The sequence below is a fragment of the Lynx rufus genome, unplaced genomic scaffold (genome assembly GCF_022079265.1).
Source record: "Lynx rufus isolate CCGP_SWC_20201006 ecotype Redwood Valley unplaced genomic scaffold, mLynRuf1.p SCAF_29, whole genome shotgun sequence".
Classification (NCBI taxonomy): domain Eukaryota; kingdom Metazoa; phylum Chordata; class Mammalia; order Carnivora; family Felidae; genus Lynx; species Lynx rufus.
The window spans coordinates 9,701,640-9,713,881 of NW_025814844.1; the positions used below are offsets into that span (position 1 = coordinate 9,701,640).

Genomic DNA, 12,242 nt, shown 5'->3' on the forward strand with positions numbered 1-12,242 from the left:
AAATTAAAAAAATAAATAATTTTTAAAAAGAAAGAAATGGGATGATTTCACTGCAGAAGGAATAGGCTTCCCACAGTATGCTGTTCTCTGCACCGAATTTCAGCATTAGAAACCCCAAATTTATTGGGCTCCCTATTGAAAGGGCCTACTCGGAGTCAGCAGCATTGATTGCCTGTTTCTTTCCATGAGCTAGGCAGTGTGCCTTCCTGTTTTATCTCAAGTATTGGTATTATTTCCATTTGATAATGAAGGCAGTGAAGCTCAGAAAGGTTGAATAACTAGTCCAACCTCACAGAGCCAGCTAGTTATAGAACCAGGGTCCATCCTCAGGGCGTCTTCTATTCCTCATATAGAGCATGGAATGTTGAGAAAACAAACTTGAGTAGGTAATGATGCCCATTTTAAAGATGTTTCAGTAATGCTAGATGAATCATGATCTCTGGGTAACTGAGACATGGACTGGAATCACTATTTTGTTTAAAAACTTACCAAGACCACGGTTGCGTGGGTGGCTCAGTTGGTTAAGCATCGGACTTTGGCTCAGGTCATGATCTCGTGTTCCATAGGTTCGAGCCCCGTGTCGGGCTCTGTGCGGACAGCTCAGAACCTGGAGCCTGCTTCGGATTCTGTGTCTCCCTCTCACTCCCCCTCCCCTGCTCGCGCTCTGTCTCTGTCTCTTTCAAATGTTTTAAAATAAACATTTAAAAATTAAAAAAAAAAAAACTTACCAAGACCAGAAAAGAGTTTCATATTCATATTTTAACAGAACACTCCAGATCATCACTGCTAACTTAACTGAGCAAGAAGTTTGGCAGAATAATTACTAATGGGCTGATTGTTGTAGAGTCGTTGAGAAACATTGATTTGAAAGAGGTAACCACCAAGACTTTCTGAAAAGCTGATGGCTCATGGATTTAAAGAAAGGGCTGCAAGTATATGGGACACGTAGACAGAGGAAATTTCATGTCTGCCTCTCTTGTCAGCCCTGTCTAAATATACTGTCTGGATTACATGTGGGATCAGCACAAAGGCTGGAAGGTCCCATTAAATCCCGTCCCTGCAGGAATGGATTCTAGCAGTGGCGATGTGGATGATGCTGTACTAATTACTGAACTGGGTGTTGAACTACATGTAAGCCAGGAAGCCCAAAACGGAGGTAGGTCCACATAAGGCAGCTGGAGCCATTTCTTGCTTCTTAGACCTTTCCAGGCCTCAGATCTCTCAAAAGGTTTTGTGGACTATTGTCTCCAATCAGACACCATAAGCTTTTGTTCCTGGGTTGACCAAGGCCCCTTGGTATTTTCCAGATGTGGATTAAAAAAAAACAAAAAAATCCACTTCAATCTTAGGGCAGACAGTAGAATGTTTTTCTATCATGAGTCCAAAAGAGAAAATGGTAAACCTGGGAAAAGCTGACTGACATAGAGTCAGGGTGTCTGATTTGGGCTCAGGATCTGGCCTAGTTTGCCAAGCGTTTCAGATGTTCCTAAACTCCAGGTACGCTGTGATGCAATCATTTAGAAATAGAATTCTGATTGACCTTTGGAAATAAGGAAAATAGAAAAAGCATTCAGTGCAGAAAAATGCTATCAGGGCAGGAAGCATGAAGAAAAATGATGGCATTTTGCTTGAAGGTAATGTGAGGGAAAATGATTCAGATTCATGCCATTAGTATTTATTAGGCACATATGTTGAATGCCTGCTGTATCAGGGAACACTGTATCAGGAGCATTAAAAAGATGGACAGATGGGGCACCTGGATGGCTCAGTTGGCTAAGCGTCTGACTTTGGCTCAGGTCACGATCTCACGATTTGTGAGTTCACGTCCCACCTCAGGCTCTGTTGAGCACAGAGCCCACTTTGGGTCCTCTGTCCCTTGCCCCCCCCACCGCCCCTCCCCCACTTGCTCGCGCGCGCGCGCGCGCGCGCGCGCGCGCTCTCTCTCTCTCTCTCTCTCAAATATTTAAAAAAAATTTTTTTTAGACTTTATTATTTTTTTAACGTTTATTTATTTTTGAGGCAGAGACAGAGCATGAACAGGGGAGGGTCAGAGAGAGAGGGAGACACAGAATCCGAAACAGGCTCCAGGCTCTGAGCTGTCAGCACAGAGCCCGATGTGGGGCTCGAACTCATGGACCGCAAGATCATGACCTGAGCCAAAGTGGGACACTTAACCGACTGAGCCACCCAGCTGCCACTAAAAAAAATTTTTTTTAAAAAAACAGACAGTTTGCTGTCTCTGGGGAACAGAAATACAAGTTCACAACAAACAGCAGTACATAGAAGAATTTAATCTCCGGAAGAAAATCCGTGGTCTGTTCAAGGAAGATACATGACAGAATAAACTACCTATATTGACACACCCTCAGATTTCAAAATAGCTAAAATAAGGTACAAAAGTGTCAGTTTTCCTAAAATGTCATACATTTTCCCTTGTATTAACACAAGTGGTTTTAAATCGAAGCCAGTGTCACAAGAGGGTTTTCCCCCCCATTTTTCAGTATGATAGTTGAAAGAAATGCATATGTGAATAGCGAGACTTGAAACACACACATACCCGGTGCCGGTTTGGTCCCCGTGCCCTTCCTGAGAGAGCGAGAACTGACGGTTAGTTCCTGTTCTCAGGCAAAGCAGCTTACTCTGCCTCATTTTCCTCGTGATTGTGAAGCTTCAGGTAGGTAGGAACCATAACCAGCTTCCAGAGCTAGGAGATGATATTTGGCTTTTGCAGATTTCTCTAATTTCTCCTCTTCTTTGGAGGAGAGCTTCGCTCTGGCCAAGTTCTAGCTCTGTGAGCCTGAAGAAAAAAAACACAATCTACGGTTAAGTCTTGTGTCGAGACTTAGGACAGTCTGTGCTCCCTGCTTGGGCACACGTGGTCTTAAGCACAGGTTAAGAACTGATTTCCGGAGACGTGAGCATCAGGGCAGTGCACCTTTGGGGGACCCCATGCAGGGGTAGTTGTTTCCAGGTCAGCTGAAGGCCATGTACAACCAGCCCCTCACTGGGCCCTTCTCTGTTTGCTCCTCCCAGTCACCACCTTAACCTGCTAAGGAAGCCGTTAATGCTTCTGTGCTATTAAAAAAGGGGAAGCCAGGGGGCGCCTGGGTGGCGCAGTCGGTTAAGCGTCCGACTTCAGCCAGGTCACGATCTCGCGGTCCGTGAGTTCGAGCCCCGCATCGGGCTCTGGGCTGACGGCTCAGAGCCTGGAGCCTGTTTCCGATTCTGTGTCTCCCTCTCTCTCTGCCCCTCCCCCGTTCATGCTCTGTCTCTCTCTGTCCTAAAAATAAATAAACGTTGAATAAAAAATGGCTTTAGAGTACTCATATTTAAGATTTTAAGTCATAAACATAATTTAAAGTGACCCTTTCAATCGTGCCTACATGAATCACCTAGGAATCTTGAAAAACATGTAAACACCTTGGGGCCAGCTTCAGAAATTCTGGTTCGATGAGATGGGTTTCTGGGCATTGGCATTTTTAAAATATGCCCAGGATCCATGGTTGCAAACCATGGCTTTAAAATAGTGCTTTTACAACATTGGTTATGATATGCTAATGAGTAAAATTTTACATGAAGTTTTATCGCATCACCTTTTTGATCTCTTAACGGTGTTTGACCGAAACGAGACTCCGTAAAAGATGAATGTAGGATGCTGCTGCCGGTAGGCTCATCTCTGTGGTCAGTAGGGATATAAGTTGCGTACACAGATAGGCAGCTGTGATATAAGGCAGAATATGGCAGGTGCCTTCTTGGTGCTATATAGTGCCATAATATCCAGAGGACAGAGAGAGAGTGGCTGGGAGGACAGGAAATGCTTTAACGAAGTACAGTAGAGAAGCGTCATGACAATGAGAGAGACTTGACATGCAGTGGGCAGAGTAAGTGAGGGACATTTTTTTTTTTTTTAATTTTTAAAAAAAATTTTTTTTTTAACGTTTTTATTTATTTTTGGGACAGAGAGAGACAGAGCATGAACGGGGGAGGGGCAGAGAGAGAGGGAGACACAGAATCGGAAACAGGCTCCAGGCTCTGAGCCATCCGCCCAGAACCTGACGCGGGGCTCGAATTCACGGACCGCGAGATCGTGACCTGGCTGAAGTCGGACGCTTAACCGACTGCGCCACCCAGGCGCCCCAGTGAGGGACATTTAGAACGTCAGTATGGATAGTGCCTGATACGATTGAAACACATCAAACCCGATTCAATCCATGAGTTCATAGTGGTCATTTAATTGATGGTTTGGGATGATGCAGCAAGGAGCTCATTATCTTGAAACTGGATAAAGGAGCAAAGGAGTGAGCATTGATCCTAACCTACCTTTCATCATGAAACTGTGTTTATGCAGCAAATAATACTGACAGAGAAGTAGCTCCTCATAGACATACTCCGACTAATAAATGCAGGAGGAATCATTAGGATTCATATATGCTCATCTTGCAACTTCAAATTAATGGATCTAGGGCAATGATCATCAGGGACTGCTAATATCACAAAAAAGGCAAGTGTCACTTTTTGCCTCCTGATGAAACTGCATAGCATCACTCGATGGAAAATAGTCAAACCAGAATCAGATCAAGCTTCTAGATTTAACTGCCAAGTTACAGGAAATACAGGAGACAGAGGAACACGTGAAGTTATACCATGGAGATGCATGGAGTAAGGTCTAGACTGAGGGAACTCTACGACCTGGTCTCTTACATTAATTCCAAGGGTGAAGCCAAGATAAATGGAGAACTTGCAGATTGAGGCTAAAGAGATACATCAGCCAATTGCAGTGTATAGACTTCTCAAACTGAAAAAGAAATAAAAATGTTTGAAACAATAGGGGAAATTAAAACACAGGCAGTCTCTGACTTATGGTGGTTAATGTAACTGGCTGTTTTTTGACTTTATGATGGTGTGAAAGTGATGCTCGTTCAGTAGAAACAGTATTTCAAATTTTGAATGTGGATCTACTTCTAGGCTAGTGATATGTGGTAGATAACAGGCTATAGTAGCCGCTCCCAGGCAGCTGGGCCACCAACGGGGGTAAATAACCCATACACTTTACACCCATTCTCTGCCCTTGCAGCCCTTCTGTTGTTCCCTAAACCACCTGAGATACTCGATGCTTGATTACAGAATGGACTTTGTGTCAGATGACTTTGCCCAACGATAGACCATTGTAAGCATTCTGAGCACGTTTGAGTGAGACTAGGCTGAGCTATGATGTTTGGTAGGTTAGGTACATTAAATGCATTTTTTAACTTAGGGTATTTTCAACTTACCATCAGTTTGTGGAGCATAACCCACTGTAAACTGAGAAAGGTCTGTACTGACTACATATTTGATGATACCCATGACTGCTAATTTTGTTTAAATGTGACAAAGGTATTGAGATTACTTTTTTAAAAAGAATAGAGGTGCCTGGGTGGCTCAGTTGGGCATCTGACTCTTGATTTCGGTTCAGGTCATGATCTCATGGTTTGTGAATTCAAGCCCGATGTCAGGCTCTGGACTGACAGTGTGGAACCTGCTTGGGATTCTTTCTCTCCCTCTGTCGCTCTACCCCTCCCCTGCTTGCGTGCGCGCGCTCTCTCTCTCTCTCTCTCTCTCAAAGTAAATAAATTTTTAAAAATAAATAAAAGAATAGGGTTACATACCAAGACATAGAGATAAAATTATTTGCTGACATGCTTCAGAATAACCAGGGGAAGGATGAAGCGAGTGGAACTCAAGGTGACCCAAGCTCGTGGTCCTCAGAAGGCATTTATTGAGGTTGGGTGACAAGTTTACAGGGCTTCATTATATGTCCGCTCTACTTTTGTATGTGTTTGAAATTCCCCACACTAAAACATTTGCAAGTGATTTTTAAAAAATACTCTTCTAGGGGCACCTGGGTGGCTCAGTCGGTTAAGTGGCCGACTTTGGCTCAGGTCCTGATCTCACACCTCATGAGTTCCAGCCCTGCGTAGGGCTCTCTATCAGCACAGAGCCCACTTTGGATCCTCTGTCCCCCCTTCTGTCTGCTTCTCCCTCTCCCCCTCCCCATGCACGTGTGCGCACACGCTTTCTGTCTCGAAAATACTTAAATGGCTCTTCTCATGGACAAATAAAAATAATAAATTTTATCACGGACTTGCCAGAGGTTGCTGGTTGATGAGCAGTACAATTGAAAACTAATGTTTTACAGGCACTATTGTTAAAGATACTGAATGACCTTTGACTTGGGGGAAGTTTCATTGATGCTGCCGAAAATCTTATTTTGTGTGCTTGTGTTTGAGTAGTGATGGCAGCTGTGTCCTCTCGAATCTAGCGCTCAAAGAAAGCAAAGCCTCTGAACCTCAGCTAATCTGCCGTTTTGTTGTTTGCAGTTTGGATTTCCTAGTTGTGCAGGGTAGCTCCTGAGCAATCACTTCACTCCATCGCCCAGCCTGTGTTTGTTACCAGATCACGGTGGGTTTTCTTGCAGGCATTTTATTTAGACTCGGGGTTCCTGTGTGTGCGCACAGAATACAAGGAGCATGGCAGCTTTTCCTAGGATGATTTAATTTTACCATTGGCATGTGTTGTGATTAAAGTTTTTGATTTCTCTAAAATGTTTAGTCTTAATAAAAATTTCAAGTTTTCCAGCATGGAGTTTCATCAAAAACTTAAAAACAGAACTACGCTACGACCCAGCAGTTGCACTACTAGGTATTTATGCAGGGGATACAGGCGTGCCATTTCAAAGGGACACATGCACCCCAACAGCAATGCTATCGACAAAAGCCAAAATGTGGAGAGAGCCCAAATGTCCATCCACAGGTGAATGGATAAAGAAGATGTGGTGTATATATGTATATACACACACATACACAACGGGGTATTACTGGGCACTCCAAAAGAATGAAATGTTGCCATTTGCAACTACATGGATGGAACTGGAGGGTATTATGCTAAGTGAAATTAGAGAAAGACAAATATCATATGATTTCACTCACACGAGGACTTACAGACACAGAACAGATGAACATAAGGGAAGGGAAGCAAAAATAATATAAAAACAGGGAGAGGGACAAAACATAAGAGACGTTTAAATATAGAGAACAAACAGGGTTACTGGAGAGGTTGTCGGAGGGGGATGGTCTAAATGGGTAGGGGGCATTAAGGAATCAGCTCCTGAAATCATTGTTGCACTCTATGCTAACTAACTTGGATGTAAATTTAAAAATAAAAGTAAAAAAATTAAGTTTTCATTTACTCGTGATAAAAATAAAATCATTTGGAGCTCAACTTTGTTAACCTTTTTTAGTGTTTAATGAATTATTAACCATTTAAAATAAGGCATTAAGTATTTTTGTCCCTGTTCTTCTCCTTTCAATGAATAGAACTTTTTTGAGCAGTTTTATGTTTACAGAAAAATGAAGCAGACAGTACAGAGACTTTTCATATAACCCCCTCAAACTCTCTTCTCCCTGCTCCCCTCTTTCCCTGGTTTTAACATTTTATGTTAGTGTGCTACATCTGTTGTAATTGATGAACCAACGTTGATACACAATTATACCTAAAGTCCATAGTTAACATTAAGGTTCACTCTGTGTGGTATAGCCTCTGGGTTTGGACAAATGTGTAATGACATGTAGCCACCAACATAGTATCATCCAGTGTAGTTTTACTGCCCTGACGATCCTCTGTGTTCCACCCGTTCACCCCTCCCTCCTCCCTAACCCCTGGCAACTGCTGATCTTTTTATGGTCTCCATAGTTTTGCGTTTTCCAAGATGTCATATAGCTGGAATCATACATACAACCATTTCAGATTGGTGTCTTTCACTTAGTAGTAGGCATTCGCGGTTCCTCCATGTCTTTTCATGGCTTGATTGCTCGTTTCTTTTTAGTGCTGAATAATATTCCAATGTCTGGATTGTAACAGAATTTATCCACTCGCCCGCTGAAGGACATCTTGGTTGCTTCCAAGTTTTGACGGTTTTAAATAAAGCTTCTATAAGAATCGATATGCAGGCTTCTGTATATACATAAATACATGAGTATGATAGCTGGATCATATATTAAGAGTCTGTTTAGTTTTGTAGAAACTGCTAGACTGTCTTCCAAAGTGGCTGTGCCGTTTTGCATTCCCACCAGCAAGGAATAAGAATTGCCGTTGCCCCACACCCTTGAAAACATTTAGCGTTGTCTGTGTTTTGAATTTTAGCCATTCTCATAGGCGTGTAGTGGTATCTTGTTTTAATCTGCAATTCTCTAATGGCATATGATGATGAACATCTCTTCACATGCTTTTCTTGACATCTGGATACCTTTGGTGAAGCATCTGTTCAGATCTTTTGCCCGGCTTTTAATTTAGTTGTTTTCTTATTGTTGAATTTTAAGAGTTCTTTGTATCTTTTGGATACCAGTCCTTTATCAGATATGACTTTGCAAATATGTTCCCCCAGTCTTTGGCTTGTCTTCATTCTCTTAAAGTTTTTCTCTTTTGACGCGTTTCTCCTAATGTTCAACACTTTCATGAGTCAATTTAGAAATAAATTAAAATAGTTAAGAAGGAAAACTGTTCATATTGCTTGGGGAATTTACCATTCTTTAGATATTTGAAGTCTTTGACTCCTGGGGTGTAATATCCCCATTTACTTTATCAGAAACAGAAACCTCACTTTTTAGTGGTGAAAAGAGGACAGAAAGAAGGCAATCCACCATTGGTTTGTTACTCTAGGAGAGCAAAATCGACTTTTCTGGATGTTCAGGGGTTAATACTCAACGGTCTGAGCTATGAATGCCCTTGAGTCAGAGACATGACTTAACTCATAGGAAACAGCAAACAAGACTGAAAACTATTATCGTCTCTGGTTAGGTAAATTATCCATTAATTTAGAAAAACCCCTGTCAACATTTATTTAACCTACTCAATTCTGACTCATTATGGCTATATATAAACACACCTAATGACAGCAAAGTACCTAGATTAGATTTGATCACTTAATGAATATCATGTCTTCAGTAACTAAATATTTAATGTAAATTATTTAAAAGTTTCAGTCTGATTGTTGAGCTTTAGTTGTATTTTAGGTGTTATTACCTAAAGATAGACACAAGTATCGTTAAGTAGAAATAACTGCCTTGCAAAGTTGAACAGTGTACAAAAATAATAATAATCTGAATTAGAAGAGTCAAGAATTTGGGAGAGTTGGGCATAATCCTATCGAGGGCTGGAAAATAATCCAACTCCGTCCACTGGCAGTCTTTCTCCTCCCACATGCAGGAGGGTGCTGAAGTCACATCTGGGCTCCGTGGGAAAGAGCCTCGTACCCCTTAGTAATGTTTGCCACGACACAGGGGACCCAGTCATAGCCTCGAGCCCATGGCACCCTTGCTTCACAGACTCTTGTATCCTCACTCAGGGATGAGGAAATGAGGACCCAAGTAACTTAAAATGCTCTTCCAGCGTCATCTAGCTAGCTGGTGGGTTGTGGTGATATTGAGGAGGTAGGAATTTTAGGGTTTACGATAGCCATCTCCAGTAGACCCCAGACAACTGATCTTGCTTCTTAGGGGGGACAGACAAACAAACGCCAGCGTAAAGAATGGGCCACTATGTAATTGTCTTAAGAACTGTTTGTAATGTTCAAAATAGGCTCAAAATATTCGGTGAGAAAAAAATCCGGTCGATTCAAGAGAGAGCTATGAATCATTGATAGAAAGCAAATTGTGAGGAGCCAGAAAAGTAAGATCTAGTTAGTACAGTGGTCTGTCCTTCGGCTAATCCCTGCCACCTGCTAGACAAAAGGAAGACCACAGCAGGCAGAAGACCGCTAGCTAAGACAATGCCCAAGGCAGCCTGCGGCATATCCAGAAATGATTCCACCATTGAAGGGCTTCTGGGTCAGAGAATATAGGAGGCTCTGTAGAGAAGAGTTTCTTTATTTGTTTCTGCTTTGTTTTATTTCTACTTATTGAGAAAGTACTTGGGCCAGACTCTGGTGTATCGGGTGGTGGGGGGAGAGCGCGTGTGTGTAAATATTGTGGTCTGGGTAGTAAGCAGGCAGTTAACTATCGAAAGAAAGCGCAGGACACGTTAAGACTGCACTGCCTGTTGGCACCACAAGGAGTTGTCTATGTGCTCCGTCAGCAAAAATGCATACACAGTAAGTTCCACGTTATGTACCCTGCCCCGTGTCAGTCACTTGGGCTGGAAGAGCTAATGTTTATGGAATGCTTGATATGTGCCATCACTGGCCCAAGTTTGAATTCCTTGTGTTATTTGAATGTCAGCCATCCCAAAGAAGAGGGTGGTACCACACACATTTGACAGAGGGAAAAACAGAGAGGCTCACATAGCTGCAAAGGACCTGATGAGGAGTCAAACCCAGGTTGATCTGCTAAAGCCACCACTCGGCCATTACATAATGCTGCCTCTCTCATCTGCCTTTCCTGAACTTGGGTTCTTGTCTGTAAACTGAAGGTAATACCAGTAGAGGCATTGGAAGAAACAAATTTTTATGAAAACTTTATAATTTGTTCGACGTTCAGAGATGATATGCTGTTTATTAAATAAAAGATTCAAACCAGTGAACAGCATTTCATTGTCATACCATTTATTCATATCCATGCAACAATGTAGTTTTGCTATTTTCATGCATTATTAAACTTTTTTCAAATACATCATTGAGTATTTAGCGAGATACAATTTAGGCTTTACTTTTGTATCATAGATTTATCTTTTTTTTTCCTAAATAGTCCTGCTTCAGGGGGCTGAGCAATTTACTTCCAACATCATTATAGTTGCTTAGTAATAAACAGCACTTACAGGTTTCTGAATTTTTACTATTTTGGCATACACAGTGTTTATCAATTTTCCTATCTCTCATTGTTACTGTATTAAATCTTAGCGGTAAATGTGCTTAATGTATTGGGGTGAAATGCTGGCACTATCCAAATGAAACATAATTTAATTGTTGCCAGTTAATCCATCTCTGTCTCCAAGACCAGGTTGAGAGACCTTTGAAGGATCCCATGAAAATATGATACTGGGTATCACAGTAAATTAAGCTAATAGATAGTTGCTTTTTTTTTTTTCCCTCAGATGACTACCTTTTTCTCTTCTCCAAATGACTGTGTTATGGTTAAAATATATATGTATAAGTGTATAAATGATAACTAATATATATGTATAAATGATATACATTTATCATGTATATGATAATGTACATGATTATATGTATAAATGATATATATATGTATAAACGATAACTATATAGATGTATAACATATACACATGTATATATGTATAAATGATAACTAAAATGTTTAGTTATGTGTATGTATGTATAAATGATATGTATATGTACCTTATATGTATAATGATACCTTATATGTATAAATATATACATTTACATCTTATATGTATAAATGATCTGTGTCCATCATTTATACCTTATATGTATAAACGATAACTAAAATGTTTAAACTTCATGAACATTTAATGTTTTTTTTTTTAATTTTTTTTAACGTTTTTTTATTTATTTTTGAGACAGAGAGAAACAGAGCATGAACGGGGGGAGGGTCAGAGAGAGGGAGACACAGAATCTAAAACAGGCTCCAGGCTCTGAGCGGTCAGCACAGAGCCTGACGCGGGGCTCGAACTCACGGACCGCGAGATCATGACCTGAGCCGAAGTCAGACGCTTAACCGACCGAGCCACCCAGGCGCCCCATGAACATTTAATGTTTAATAGGAAGGATTTCTCAGAAAGAAATTCAGAGAAAATTGAACACTGTAATACAAAACTGAAATTTGTGGCCAAAAAAAAAAAAAAAACTGTAAAAATAAACCAGTGAAGTTAATGGGCTTTAGAAAGCAATCGGTAGCTAGAATTTCTAAGTAAGCATTGGAATAGGAAGTCTTAAGGGGAAGTCTGCCTAAGATAAGGGATGGGTTCGATTCTTCAAATCTGGTCGTGTGGGGACTGAGTTAGGGCATTCTGAAACACGGCTTTTGTTGGTCCTTTGTACTCTTTCACTCTCAAGATTTTTCTATTTCACAAGATAGTTGAGGCTTCTAAGCCCCACATCATTTCCCCAGCTACTTCCATTTCGAAATCATCAGCAGGTTGCCTGAACTCACTCAACGGTACCAGTGAGTTTTGGTTTCACTAGTTGGTTGTCAGGGCAGAGTTTTGTAGGCGTGGGCCCACGTTATTGAACCTTTTCACTAGTTAGGAGATGGTGAAGTGGTCAGACTAGAGTGTCACGTACTGAACAGTTA

General features: G+C 41.2%; 1 protein-coding gene across 7 annotated transcripts in view; it reads left to right on the forward strand.

Moving 5' to 3' along the window:
• EPB41L3 (erythrocyte membrane protein band 4.1 like 3) overlaps window positions 1–12,242 on the forward strand; it is a 146,183-nt gene that overhangs the window by 83,336 nt on the left and 50,605 nt on the right. The gene's annotated exons all lie outside the window — the stretch shown is intronic.